The sequence below is a fragment of the Macaca thibetana genome, chromosome 10 (assembly GCF_024542745.1).
Source record: "Macaca thibetana thibetana isolate TM-01 chromosome 10, ASM2454274v1, whole genome shotgun sequence".
In the NCBI taxonomy this organism is placed as follows: Eukaryota; Metazoa; Chordata; class Mammalia; order Primates; family Cercopithecidae; genus Macaca; species Macaca thibetana.
This window is the reverse complement of record NC_065587.1, coordinates 15,249,983-15,263,107: the sequence shown is the minus strand read 5'-3', so window position 1 is coordinate 15,263,107 and position 13,125 is coordinate 15,249,983.

Genomic DNA, 13,125 nt, shown 5'->3' with positions numbered 1-13,125 from the left:
TCCCACCTCCTCACCCCCACCTCTCCACCTCCACTCACCTCCCCACCCTCACCCCCACCTCTTCACCTCCACCCACCTCCCCACCCGACCCTCCACCTCCTCAACCCCACCTCTCCACCTCTCCACCCCAGCCTCCCACCTCCTCACCCCCACCTCTCCACCTCCACTCACCTCCCCACCCTCACCCCCACCTCTTCACCTCCACCCACCTCCCCACCCGACCCTCCACCTCCACCTCCCACCCCCACCTCTTCACCTCCACCCACCTCCCCCACCCCACCCCCCACCTCCTCACCCCCACCTCTCCACCTCCATCCACTTCCCCACCTCCACCTCTCCACCTCTACCCACCTCCCCACCCCACCCCCCACCTCCTCAACCCCACCTCTCCACCTCCACCCACCTCCCCACCCCCACCCCCCACCTCCTCACCCCCACCTCTCCACCTCCACCCACCTCCCCACCCCACCCCCCACCTCCTCAACCCCACCTCTCCACCTCCACCCACCTCCCCACCCCCGACCCACCTCCTCACCCCCATCTCTCCACCTCCACTCACCTCCCCACCCTCACCCCCACCTCTCCACCTCCACTCACCTCCCCACCCCTACCCCTCCACCCACTTCCCCACCCCGCCCCCCCACCTCCTCACCCCCACCTCTCCACCTTCATCCACTTCCCCACCCCCGCCCCCACCTCCTCACCCCCATCTCTCCACCTCCACTCACCTCCTCACCCTCACCCCCCCACCTCCACCCACTTCCCCACCCCCACCCCCACCTCTCCACCTCTACTCACCTCCCCATCCCAACCCCCCATCTCCTCACCCCCAGCTCTCCACCTCCCCACCCCACCCCCACTTCCACCCCCACCTCCTCACCCCCCACTCCCACCCCACACCTCCTCACCCCCACCCCTACGTCCCCACTCCTGACCCCCTCACCCGACCCCTACCTCCCCACCCCCACTCCCTGCCTCCCCACCCCCACCTCCTTACCCCACCCCCACTCCCCACCTCTTCACCCCCCACTCCCATCCCCACCCCCACCACATCTCACACCCTTGCCACTATTCCGTCATTATAGCTCAAGGAGAGTCAGGAGGGCAAATGATCCCTTGGAAAGGGCAGGATATAAGGTGGGGAGAGTCCTTGCAGACCCTCAAGGAAGGGACAGAAAGCCCTTCAGGTCCTGGGAGGAGGGAAGAGCGGGAGGAAGAGACAGAGGAGTGAGTCGAGGCGGGATCCCTGCATTCACTCACTGGTCTCCTGGCTGACCTTTGAACCTTGTGTGTTGGGGTGGGGTGGGCCGGGTGGGTTCTAAGGACTTTGGGGCTACCCAGCACCCTGCTTGTGTAACGATCCATCCTCTCTCCAGGTTTGCTACCAGCCAGGTTGTGCACTCATGAAATCCTTACAACAACCCTAGGAGGTAGATACTCGTTATTACCCGCTTTACAGGGGAGGAAACGCCCAGCTAATTTTTGTATTTTTTATAGAGACGGGGTTTCACCATGTTGCCCAGGCTGAATTTTAACTCCTGTGCTCAAGTAATCCAGCTGCCTCAGACCTCTCAAAGTGCTAAGATTACAGGAGTGAGCCACTACGTGTGGCTTAAAATGTACTTTAAAATTTAATTTAAATGTGTTTGATAAAGATTTGATAAAGATTCAGTGAGATAAAGGAGATATTTGATAAAGATTCAAAGAGATAAAGGACAGAACTACAGAAATACCTTGGGGGGTGCTGGAGAAAGCATTTCAACAGAGGGAACAGCAAATAGAAAGAAAGGCCCTGAGGTAAAAGTATGTCTTGCTCATTCAAGATACTGTCACATTCCACGAGCCAGAAGTGATTTCTGTCATTTGCAATCAAAACATTCCTACCGGCTGGGCATGTGGCTCACACCTGTAATCCTAGCCCTTTGGGAGGCCAAGGCGGGCAGATCACCTGAGGTTGGGAGTTCAAGACCAGCCTGACCAACATGGAGAACTCTTGTCTCCACTAAAAATACAAAATTAGCCGGGTGTGATGGCGCATGCCTGTAATCCCAGCTACTCAGGAAGCCGAGGCGGGAGAATTGCTTGAACCCGGGAGGCGGAGGTTGCAGTGAGCTGAGATCACACCATTGCACTCCAGCCTGGGCAACGAGAGTGAAAAAAAAAAAATTCTTTCTAATATAGCTTCCCTGATTACCCCTCAAGAAGCAGACCCTCTTCCCTCCCTCCCAACTGCCTGCTCTCTGCGCCCCGGCCACATTTACTATCAGTTCTCGCTGCTTTGCACAGCTGCCTTTATTTTAAATCATTTGTTATTCAGAAACATCATTAAACACCTATTATGTGCAGCGTGCATGATCACACCCTGACATGATACTGTCTCCCACTTATGAGTGCCATTAGGAAAGTTCATAGAGGCTCATTTTTCCCAGGGCCACAGTCACAGCAAAGGGCAGAGCTGGGATGCAAACCCAGGCTTGTCCAAGCCCAAAGCCCACGTTTGCAGAGTTGGCATCCCAGCTCCATCTCAAGTTGAAGACACTGGGCATATGTTCTGGAAGGAAGGAATGTCAGCTTCTCCTTTGGAACTCAGGTGCAATTCAAGCCTGTAAGGAAAGCAATGTTTTTGATAACAAAGCTTCGGCCAAATGGTACAGTAATCGCTTTATGCACACAGCAGCTCATTTCATTTCATTTCATAAAGCCCTTGTAAGGCAAGGTTTGCTATGTGCATTTTCAGGTGAAGAACCGGAGACTCTGACGACCCTGCTGCGACCTCACCTGACTGGTCTGTGCGGCTCCTTGTTCCCAAGAGTTCTCAATTCCCTCCTCTGAGTCCTGCAAAGCACTTTGCATGGGGCTAGGCTTTGCTCTCAGCAGCCCTTGCTCTCACCAGGGCACCCCCCGAGCTGAAACCCCTGAAGTCCAGAGACCCCTCTGCAGAGCCAACGTAGTCCCTAGAAAAGATGCTGGCTCAGATGGAATCTTAACCCTGGCTCCCTGTCCCAGTGGGAGATCCTAGCTTCCTGGGGATGGCCCTGCCAGAGCTCACATCCCACCCACCCTCCTCTGTCCCCTGCAGTTCCTGAGGGGCTCATCCTTTCCTGTGTTTGAGTTTCCATCCTCCCACCCCACCCTAAGGCAGCCGGGCCACTCCCCAAGACTGAGGGCCCACTCCAGCCTGGGAAGCCTGGGCTTAGGTGCAGAAGGTGTATCACGCTGGACCTGGAAATGCAGTGATTTTGGGCAGGTTTTGGCTTCTCCACTCACCTGTGAGCCTCAGGGTGGGGGCCAAGTTCAGTATCTTAGTTGCTCCTCTACCCAACAGGAGGCTTCCTGACCCAATCAGTGCTCTCAGAGATAGTGCATTAGTTGACCAGGGCCGCTATAACAAAGGACTGCAGCTTCACGGCTTAGAACAACAGAGATTTATTTTCTCGTAGGTGTGGAAGCCGAAAGTCTGAAATCAAGGTATGGTAGGGTTGGCCCTGCTGGAGGCTCCGAGGGAGAACGCGTTCCAAGCCTCCCTTAGTGTTTGGTGGCTGCTGGCAATTCTTGGCTTGCAGCTGCGTCGCTTCAGGCTCTGCCCCCATCTTCACATGGCCCTCCTCCCTGTGTGTCTCCGTGTGCTCTGCTTTTCTGTCTCTTTTAAGGACACTGTCATTGGATTTGTTCTTAAATCAGGGATGATTCCATCTCAAGATCCTTAATTACATCGGCAAAGACCCTGTTTCCAAATAAACTCACATTCACAGGTGAGGGGGATTAGGACTTGGACGTCATGTTTTGGGATCACTCTTCAACTCACTGTAAACGGGCAAATGCAGGCTCAGAGCAGAATGGATTTGCTCAGGATCCACGGTACACTTGGGCAGCCAAAGGACCTCCCTGCTCTCTCGATGCTGGACCAGTACTCTGCCTCCAGCTCCACACTGCCCCGGGTTTCCGAGACTCTCTGGGAACGTGTTCAGTGAAAAAAACATCAGGAGACTGTCTGGACTCAAGAGTAACTGGGAATGTCACCATGGGAGGGAGTTTCCCTTCCTGGTTGGCTCGGTGCCTGGGACCCTGGCTGGCGTGCAGGCCTCACTCTGGTGAATAGGCCATGTCACACCCTAATCAGAGCTGCTGCTCTCATCCACTGCTCTGCAGAGGCCAGACTCAGCCCCAGACACAATGAGAATGGTGAGAGGACTGAGGTCCCCCTGCCCTCCGGGTCACTCTCTTCTCCGGAGATGCTTCCTGCTCTCTTTGATGAGAACCAGAGAACACTGCATAAAATTTAAACTGATTAATTATGATTCCAAATCCTTGGCTCTTAGAGGCTACAGGGCAGAACGGTTAGGATTCTGGCTTCGAAACCCAGTCTGCCTGGGCTCAGGCCCCAGCTGCAACATTTGCTAAGCGTTTAGTCTTGGGCACATTTTTCTTCTCCAAGCCTCACTCCTCTCATTGGTAAAACAGGACAATGGCAGACTGACCTTATAGAGTTATTAAAAGGATTAACCGGCTGGGCACGGTGGCTCACGCCTGTAATTCCAACACTTTGGGAGGCTGAGGCGGGCGGATCACCTGAGGTTGGGAGTTCGAGACCAGTCTGACCAACATGGTGAAACCCCATCTCTACTAAAAATACAAAATCAGCCAAGCGTGGTGGTGCATGCCTGTGATCCCAGCTACTCGGGAGGCGGAGGCAGGAGAATCTCTTGAACCTGGGAGGTGGAGGTTGCGGTGAGCCAAGATTGCACTGAGCCAAGATTGCGCCATTGCACTCCAGCCTGGGCAACAAGAGCGAAACTCTGTCTCAATAAATAAATAAAGAAATAAATAATAAAAGGATTAACCTGAGCACATAAAGCAATGATCACAGAACCCATAGTAAGATCAGCAGAGATGGCTACTGCTGTTGCACTGTTCACTGTGGCCTGAGCTCTAAATAAAGGCAAATGTCTCTGTAATCAAGTTCATAGGACTCCCAGCCCTCAGCGTATCCTTGCTAGAAGATTCTCTCTTCTTCCCAGACATCACGCCAGTGCCATTCAGCCCCAGAGCTTTGCTTTTCTGTGCGAATCAGAATTCATGTCCACACCTTAGGGAATTACTACAGGCCATGTCAATACTGGTTTGAAGAACTTCTAAGAGAAAAGAAGCTCGTCTGATGTCATCATCTGCATTCAGGGTTGCTCTGGAAGGGGAAATAAAAGAGGTATGTTCTTGCCTTAATAAAATAACCTAAGATCATCCCATAACACCTGTCGTCAAGGACAGATGCCTGTTAGGCCCCTTCTTGTCATGCGTGCTCCCCCCTCCATGGCACTCTGAGCACAGATCAGTGGTACAGATCTCTGGGGGACAAGCTGCTTGTAGGGGCCATAGGAGCCTTGTCCAACTCAGCATCGATGCAAGACTCCTGCTTCTGGTCATCTACAGGGAAGGAGCGAGGGGACTTCTTCCCTCTTTTTTTTTTCTTTTCCTATTTTTTTTTTTTTTTTTTTTTTTGGAGATAGAGCCTCATTCTGTCGCCCAGGCTGGAGTGCAGTGGCGCGATCTTGGCTCACTGCAACCTCTGCCTCCCAGGTTCAAGCAATTCTCCTGCCTCAGCCTCCTGAGTAGCTGGGATTACAGGTGCCCACCACCACACCTGGCTAATTTTTGTATTTTCAGTAGAGACGGGGCTTCACCATGTCAGCCAGGCTGGTCTCAAACTCCTGACCTCAGGTGATCTGCCCTCCTCAGCCTCCCCAAGTGCTGGGACTACAGGTGTGACCCGCCGCACCCAGCTGACTTCTTCCCCCTTAATTCAGAAGACTTTCTGACCTCTCTGCAAATTTGCCTAGTCCCTAGACAGTAACCCTTGAGCTCTGCACAGCACAAGACAGGAATTTGAGTAGTTCTGTGTCAAGCCAAATACTTGCCTTCTTTCCCATGGGATTTTGGAATCTAAGCTTTAAGAATGTTAGAGTCTTTTTTTTTTTTTTTTTTTTTTTTGAGACGGAGTCTCACTCTGTCACCCAGGCTGGAGTGCAGTGGCCGGATCTCAGCTCACTGCAAGCTCCGCCTCCTGGATTTATGCCATTCTCCTGCCTCAGCCTCCTGAGTAGCTGGGACTACAGGCGCCCGCCACCTCGCCCGGCTAGTTTTTTGTATTTTTTAGTAGAGACAGGGTTTCACCGTGTTAGCCAGGATGGTCTTGATCTCCTGACCTTGTGATCTGCCTGCCTCAGCCTCCCAAAGTGCTGGGATTACAGGCTTGAGCCACCGCGCCCGGCCTAATTTTTTGTATTTTTTAGTAGAGACGGGGTTTCACCGTATTAGCCAGGATAGTCTCGATCTCCTGACCTCGTGATCCGCCTGTCTCGGCCTCCCAAAGTGCTGGGATTACAGGCTTGAGCCACCGTGCCCGGCAAGAATGTTAGAGTCTTAAAGAAAAAGAATCTTCGCCTTAAATGCAGAACAGTGTGGGTCCTCCTAGCAGCCCAGATGTGGCTGTCACCAGGCACTGCCTTGAGCCTCACCCTAACCAGCCCTTCTTCAGGGCCACATTAGAGAATCCAGGCCCATAGTCAGAAGGAGCTGGCAGCATCCCAGGGCCGTAGGGAGACCATCCTGACCAGATGCCAGGCAGCAACAACCAAATAAAACCCAATTCGATTTGTTGCTTCTTCCCTGGTGCCACACCTTGCCAGTCCTTTCTGGCCCATCTGGCTTCTTCTTGGCTCCACACCTCCTCCATTGCCAGATGCTATGCTTTGCCCTCTTGCCCCAAAAACTGCTTCCCCTAAGGACTGGAGCTTGTGTTCTGTCCTACCCGCTTTGCTCGTGGAGGACTGGTCAGTTTAGCTGCCACGTCCCACCCCTCCACAAGCCCCCGTCCTCTCTGGGATTCTGGTGCATGCGATTTTCTCCAACTCATTGTATTCGAACCAGGCCTACTATGAGCTGTGAAATTTAGGTCCCTTGGACTCAACAAAGGTTCACTGTGCTAGGTGCTAATTGCCAAGGAGAAAAGATGTGGGTCCTGCTCTGATGTCACCTAGCAATGGGTAGAGAGCTGGGAGAGCTTAAGCTCATCGCCACTGAAGCTAAGTCCCTTAGATAAGGCAGGGGGCCGGAATGAGAGTGAGGGAAGACACTGAGAGCGACAGGAGGCAGCCAAATGCCCAGGCAGACAGGGGCAGGTCCCCAGTGAAACTCCACCTTCAAGCCAAAACACAGCCTGAAGGCTGAAAGACCAGACTGCTGGTCCTGGATGAAACCCCCGACCCAGAGTGAGAACATCTGTTCCTGTTTGCCCACCCTTTCCCGACAGATTCTTTCTGAATAATGCTTTTTTTTTTTTTTTTAATTTTTTTTTTTTTTGAGACGGAGTCTCGCTCTGTCGCCCAGGCTGGAGTGCAGTGGCCGGATCTCAGCTCACTGCAAGCTCTGCCTCCCAGGTTTACGCCATTCTCCTGCCTCAGCCTCCCAAGTAGCTGGGACTACAGGCGCCCGCCACCTTGCCCGGCTAGTTTTTCGTAATTTTTAGTAGAGACGGGTTTCACTGTATTAGCCAGGATGGTCTTGATCTCCTGACCTCGTGATCCGCCTGTCTCGGCCTCCCAAAGTGCTGGGATTACAGGCTTGAGCCACCGCGCCCGGCCCCTGAATAATGCTTTTTAACCAGTCGAATGTTGCCTTTTCCAACACTACCTACTGCCTGCCCCTCCCCCATTCTAAGCCCTTAAAAGCCCAGACTCGGCCACAGTGGAGAAACTTTCCCGCCTTTAGATGGGGGGGGGGCCACCCACGCGTCGCCTCTCCACCGAAAGCTGTTTCATCACTCAGTAAAACTCTCCAGCGGAGAGTTTGCTCACTCTTCAATTGTCAGTGTACCCTCCTTCTTCTTGGGTGCGGGACGAGAACTTGGGAACTGTTGCACGAGCCAGACTCAGCCAGGGTAGGCTGAGTGAGCAGGCCGTCTCATGCAGCAGGTAGCACGGCCGAGAGAGACCCCAGTGGGGATTGCTGGCCAGAGGCCCCTGGCTTGCAAAGTGACCAAGAAAAAATCCTGTGTCAAAACCAAGGTATATTTTTTGTGATTGGCCTCCTTGGGGTGCAAGAGGCAGTCTGAAAACACACATCCATAGGGCTGGGGAGTGAATAAGGCTTGGATACAAAGCAACAGAGATGCAAAATACTCTTTCAATCATAGCATCGCAGCAAGAATCATGGAATGGTAGATTCTAAGGGTCACAGGATCACAGTCAAGAAAAGGACCTTGACTTATCCAAGGAGATCCTTTTGTTTTGCTGATGTGAAAACGGAGGCTTAGAGAGGGCGGGGCCCTGGTGTTTCGAGGGGAACCTGCTCTGTCCCACACTCATTCCTGAAGGCTGAGGCTCCTCCTGCTGGAAGATTCTCCCTTCTGGAGCATCATGAGTTCACAGGGGATCCCTGGCCAGCCAGAGCCCAACTGCCCACCCTTGCAGGGGAAACAGCATGTCCATAGCCACAGTGGGTGCAGAACTAGGTCTGCTGCTCCTCAGTGACCTGGTAGACTTTCATTCTTGGCCACAGCAAGGCTTCTTGGAGCGACAGGCTCAGATGGCCTGTGGACTTTCTTCCTTGGCCACAGCGAGGCTTCCTGGAGTATGTCCAGCAGTTTCCTGTGTATGGACACAGAGTCTCTGGGGGAGACAACACCATCTTCAGTCCAGCAGAGGGGGAGTCTCGATGGCCGTGGAGGGCAATTGCCAGAGGGGCCCATTCTCTGTGATGCATGTGGGGTGATGCCCGGGGAAGCCCAAGCCTAGAGAGGTTATGGGACATCCCAACATGGATTCTTCTAGCTGGAGCAGAGTGGCTGCTAAGCCATGGTACTCAGGGCACCCAGAGGCTCCCACCTTGGAGGACCAGCTGCCGGGAACATGCCACTTCACAAAACACTATCAAGGGTCTCTGGGCCACATCAGAGGTAGCCAGCCCTTTAATACCTGACACGCCTTCCCCCAGAGAGGGCATTCGCCAGCCGACTCATACGGAAGAGCACCTCATTCATTGGGTGCCCTTTTTACCCCCCTCCAACCTCATGGCTCAGCGAGGACTTTCTGGATACTAGAATACTGCTTTTACATTCCATCGGAGAGGGAATGTAACCTGGACTGAGGAACTGGAGAACCAAATAACCCCAGCCACAGAGACCAGTGGGCCTTGGAACACAGGTTAACCTAGAGAGATCTTTCCAAAGAATTTTCTTACTAGATCTGGTGGGGAAAATGCTCTTGAATCTCCAACCCAGGAACTAGAAGGACATGAATTGGAATAGACTTGACATTCTCTTCTTTCTGTTATGGAAAAAGCCCACCTGTAGTGGGACAGAATGAGGCTGGAAGAGAGAGAAAGAAAGAAAGAGAGAGAGAGAGCTACAGTAGGGCTCCTGGTCCCTCAACCTGGAGCTGCCTGAAACCTTCTAGATTTTCCTTTGATTGTGTGAGCAAGTCAGTAGCTCTCAAGCATCCTATCTGTGACCCATTTCACGGTGCAATCCATTACACACACATGTGTGTGCATGATCATTATATGGACATAATTTCCATGAACCAATACTTACACCCTTATTATGTATGATATACTCTGACTTTTTCTTTACTCCATCTCATTTCATTTTCTTTCTTTCCTTTTTATTTATTTATTTTTTTTGAGATGGAGTCTCGCTCTGTCGCCCAGGCTGGAGTGCAGTGGCGGAATCTCAGCTCACTGCAAGCTCCGCCTCCCAGGTTTGCACCATTCTCCTGCCTCAGCCGCCCAAGTAGCTGGGACTACAGGCGCCCGCCACCACCCCCGGCTAGTTTTTTATATTTTTTTAGTAGAGACAGGGTTTCACGTGTTTGTCAGGATGGTCTCGATCTCCTGACCTCGTGATCCTCCCGTCTTGGCCTCCCAAAGTGCTGGGATTACAGGCTTGAGCCACCGCGTCCGGCCCTTTTTTTTTTTTCTAAGATGGTCTGTCTCCCAGGCTGGAGTGCAGTGGCACAATCTCGATCACGGCTCACTGCAGGCTCAACCTCCTGGGCTCAAGTGATCCTCCCACCTCAGCACCTCCCACCCCCCATCTCCCCAACACACACACCAGTCTCTAGGACCACAGGCACACCACCATACCCACCTAATTTTTGCATTTTTTTGTGGAGACGAGGTTTCACCATGTTACCCAAGCTGGTCTGACTCTTAGGCTCAGGCAATTCTCCAGTCTCAGCCTCCCAAAATGCTGGGATTACAGGCATGAGCCACCACGTCCGACCTCATTTCTCTTTATTATCTCTTGCGACCCACTAGGCTGATTTCAGGACACAGTAAATTGTGACTTGCAGTATGAGAACCACCAAGCTGGATAAATAGCTTCCTTGCTTTTGCTTCCAGTGCTCCAAGATGATGCGTCACTTGCAACCTGCTAACTAAAATGCCAACTAACCTCACCTCTTGCACAACCTGTACCTCCTGTTCCAGCCCCCGCCTACCCCCACCCCACACCTGGCCAGGCTACCGCAAGGAGAGCAGTTTGCAAACTCACTGATCATTCAGCCACAGAACAGAGATGTGGGTGGGCTTCTGCGATGTGCTTTAGTGCAAAGAACTGGAGGCAGACAGATGTGGGTTGGACGCCTAACCCTAGTCATGTTAGACACTATGATCTTGGATGAAGTCCTGGGACCCAGGAGCATCAGCCTTGGCAGCTATAAATTGGGCTTGTGTCCCCTGCTTCATAGAAGGAGCACATGGAAGAAATGAGATCATGAGTGAAATATTCCCAGCACATGCTCCACATGTAACATTCTGCACTTGGAAGTTCCCATCCACCAAACCCAGGATGCCAGACATCTCCATTTTTAATTCAGGGTAGAAAGGAGGAGACATCCCCTCAAGAGTCTCTCAGATCTCCCATGAAAGATGAGTCCTTGGGGCCGGGCGGGGTGGCTCACGCCTGTAATCCCAACGGTTTGGGAGGCCGAGGCAGGTGGATCACCTGAGGTCAGAAGTTCAAGACCAGCCTGGTCAACATGGTGAAACCCCATCTCTACTAAATATACCAAAAAAGAAAATAGCCAGGTGTGGTGGTGGGCGCCCGTAATCCCAGCGACTCGTGAGGCTGAGGCAGGAGAATTGCTTGAACCCAGGAGGCGGAGGTTGCAGTGAGCCAAGATCGCACCACTGCACTCCAGCCTGGGCGACAGAGCGAGACTGTCTCAAAAACAAAACAAAACAAAACAAAAAGCAAACAAACAAAAACTTCCTCACAAGAATCCCAGGAAGGAGACAGAATGGAAGTGGGTGAGGGTTAGTTGCTGTGGGCCAAGCAACAAGGGTGTGGCCATGCCAGGCCTGGCCCTTTTGGTGGTCCTGGGTTCAAGTTCAGTGCTCCGCTCTCCCCTTGTAATGGCTACTTCCCTGCTTCACTCTGGCCTGGATTCCCAGGATCCTGAAACTGCTTCCAGGCAAAGCAATGCAGGTTACGATGGAACTTTTGCTACATTTGGCAAATTGCACTCAGGACAGCGTTTGCTCAAACTCTCCTTACATGCTGTAGCCAGAGAGAAGAGAAGAAATTTCTGGAATTCAAGAATCTCAGGGTCAAAATGTGCTTCAAGGCCTTTCTCTCCTCCCTGTCTGTGCCAGGGGCCACTGGGCCGAGGCGTGGTGAGTTCTCTGGGAGGCAGACAGCCTGAGCCCAGGGTGGGTTGGTTGTGGCTGCAACACAGAAAACCTGCGGCTCCTCGAGAGAGGTGCAAGGCAAACCAGAACCCAGGTGTCCGGGAGCCAGTGATGCCTGGTGGGAGGGTCACAAAGGACCCTCTCTGTGGGCCAGTGGAACCCCAGAGGGCCAGTACAAGCCCCTGCCCCCAGATGCCATCTCAGAAGCAGGCAAATTTCCTCCTTCCTTCCTTCCTCCCTCCCTCCCTCCCTCCCTCCCTTCCTTCCTTCCGTCCTTCCTTCCGTCCTTCCTTCCTTCTGACAGGGTCTCGCTCTGTCACCCAGACTGGAGTACAGTGGTGCAATCTCAGTTCACTGCAGCCTCAATGGGAAGCAAACTTTTAAGAAAACATAAAAAGCCCTGACAGAAAATTCGAACTTAAATTGCCTGAACATTCACCCCCAAACGACAGACTTTACCCAAAAGAGTGTGTGTGTGTGTGCATGTTTTTTTTTTTTAATTTTTTTAATTTTTTTTTTTTGAGAGAGTCTCACTCTTGCCCAGGCTAGAGTACAGTGGCATAATATCAGCTCACTGCAACCTCCGCCTCCCAGGTTCAAGCGATTCTCCTGCCTCAGCCCCCCGAGTAGCTGGGATTACAGGTGCCCACTACGACACACAGCTAATTTTTGTATTTTTAGTAAAGATGGGGTTTCACCATGTTGGTCAGGCTGGCCTTGAACTCCTGACCTCAGGCGATCTGCCTGCCTCAGCCTCCTGAAGTGCTGGGATTACTGGGCCTGCCTCAGCCTTCTGAAGTGCTGGGATTACAGGCATGAGCCACCGTGCCCCGCCCGGCCTGAGAGTGTGTTTTAAACCACAAGAGACTGAGGGGTCTTCAGGCAAGTTTGTTTCTTTTCAGCAGGTCTTGGGCCTTGAGGGAAGGGAAGTGGACTCTAGGAAATTAAACAACTCCCCACTTTTGTTCATCTGACCTATAGGGTGGATGTTTTCTGTTCCCTTACATAAGCAGCACTTCCCTGCATTTGGCTACAGAACATTTTTCTCACACAGCATCTCTTGGGGCGATCGTTTCACAAGAGCCCTGGTGGTAAACACTGCCCCTCATCCAATGGCCGGTCTGGCCCCTGAGACTCCCAGGACCGAGCAGTGACCACAACATCTGGGTCTGTTGCCAGGGAAAACAGCAGGCAGGCCTGGGATGGCTCAGCGACCCCAGCCAGGCAGCCAAGTCCGCTTCAAGGTCACGCTGTGTTTACAGTGTTCTCCAAGTGTGGGAGGCCACAGCAGGGCTGGCTTGTGGAATCTGGGATGCCAGGGTTGGAAAGGCCCCTACAGGACCCAACTCAGCAGCGCTTAACCCCTCATTCCTGCTCGTAGGGCCCAGTGACAGGAGGTGGCCTCCATCGTCGCAAAGGCAGGACTGGCTAGGTGGGCCA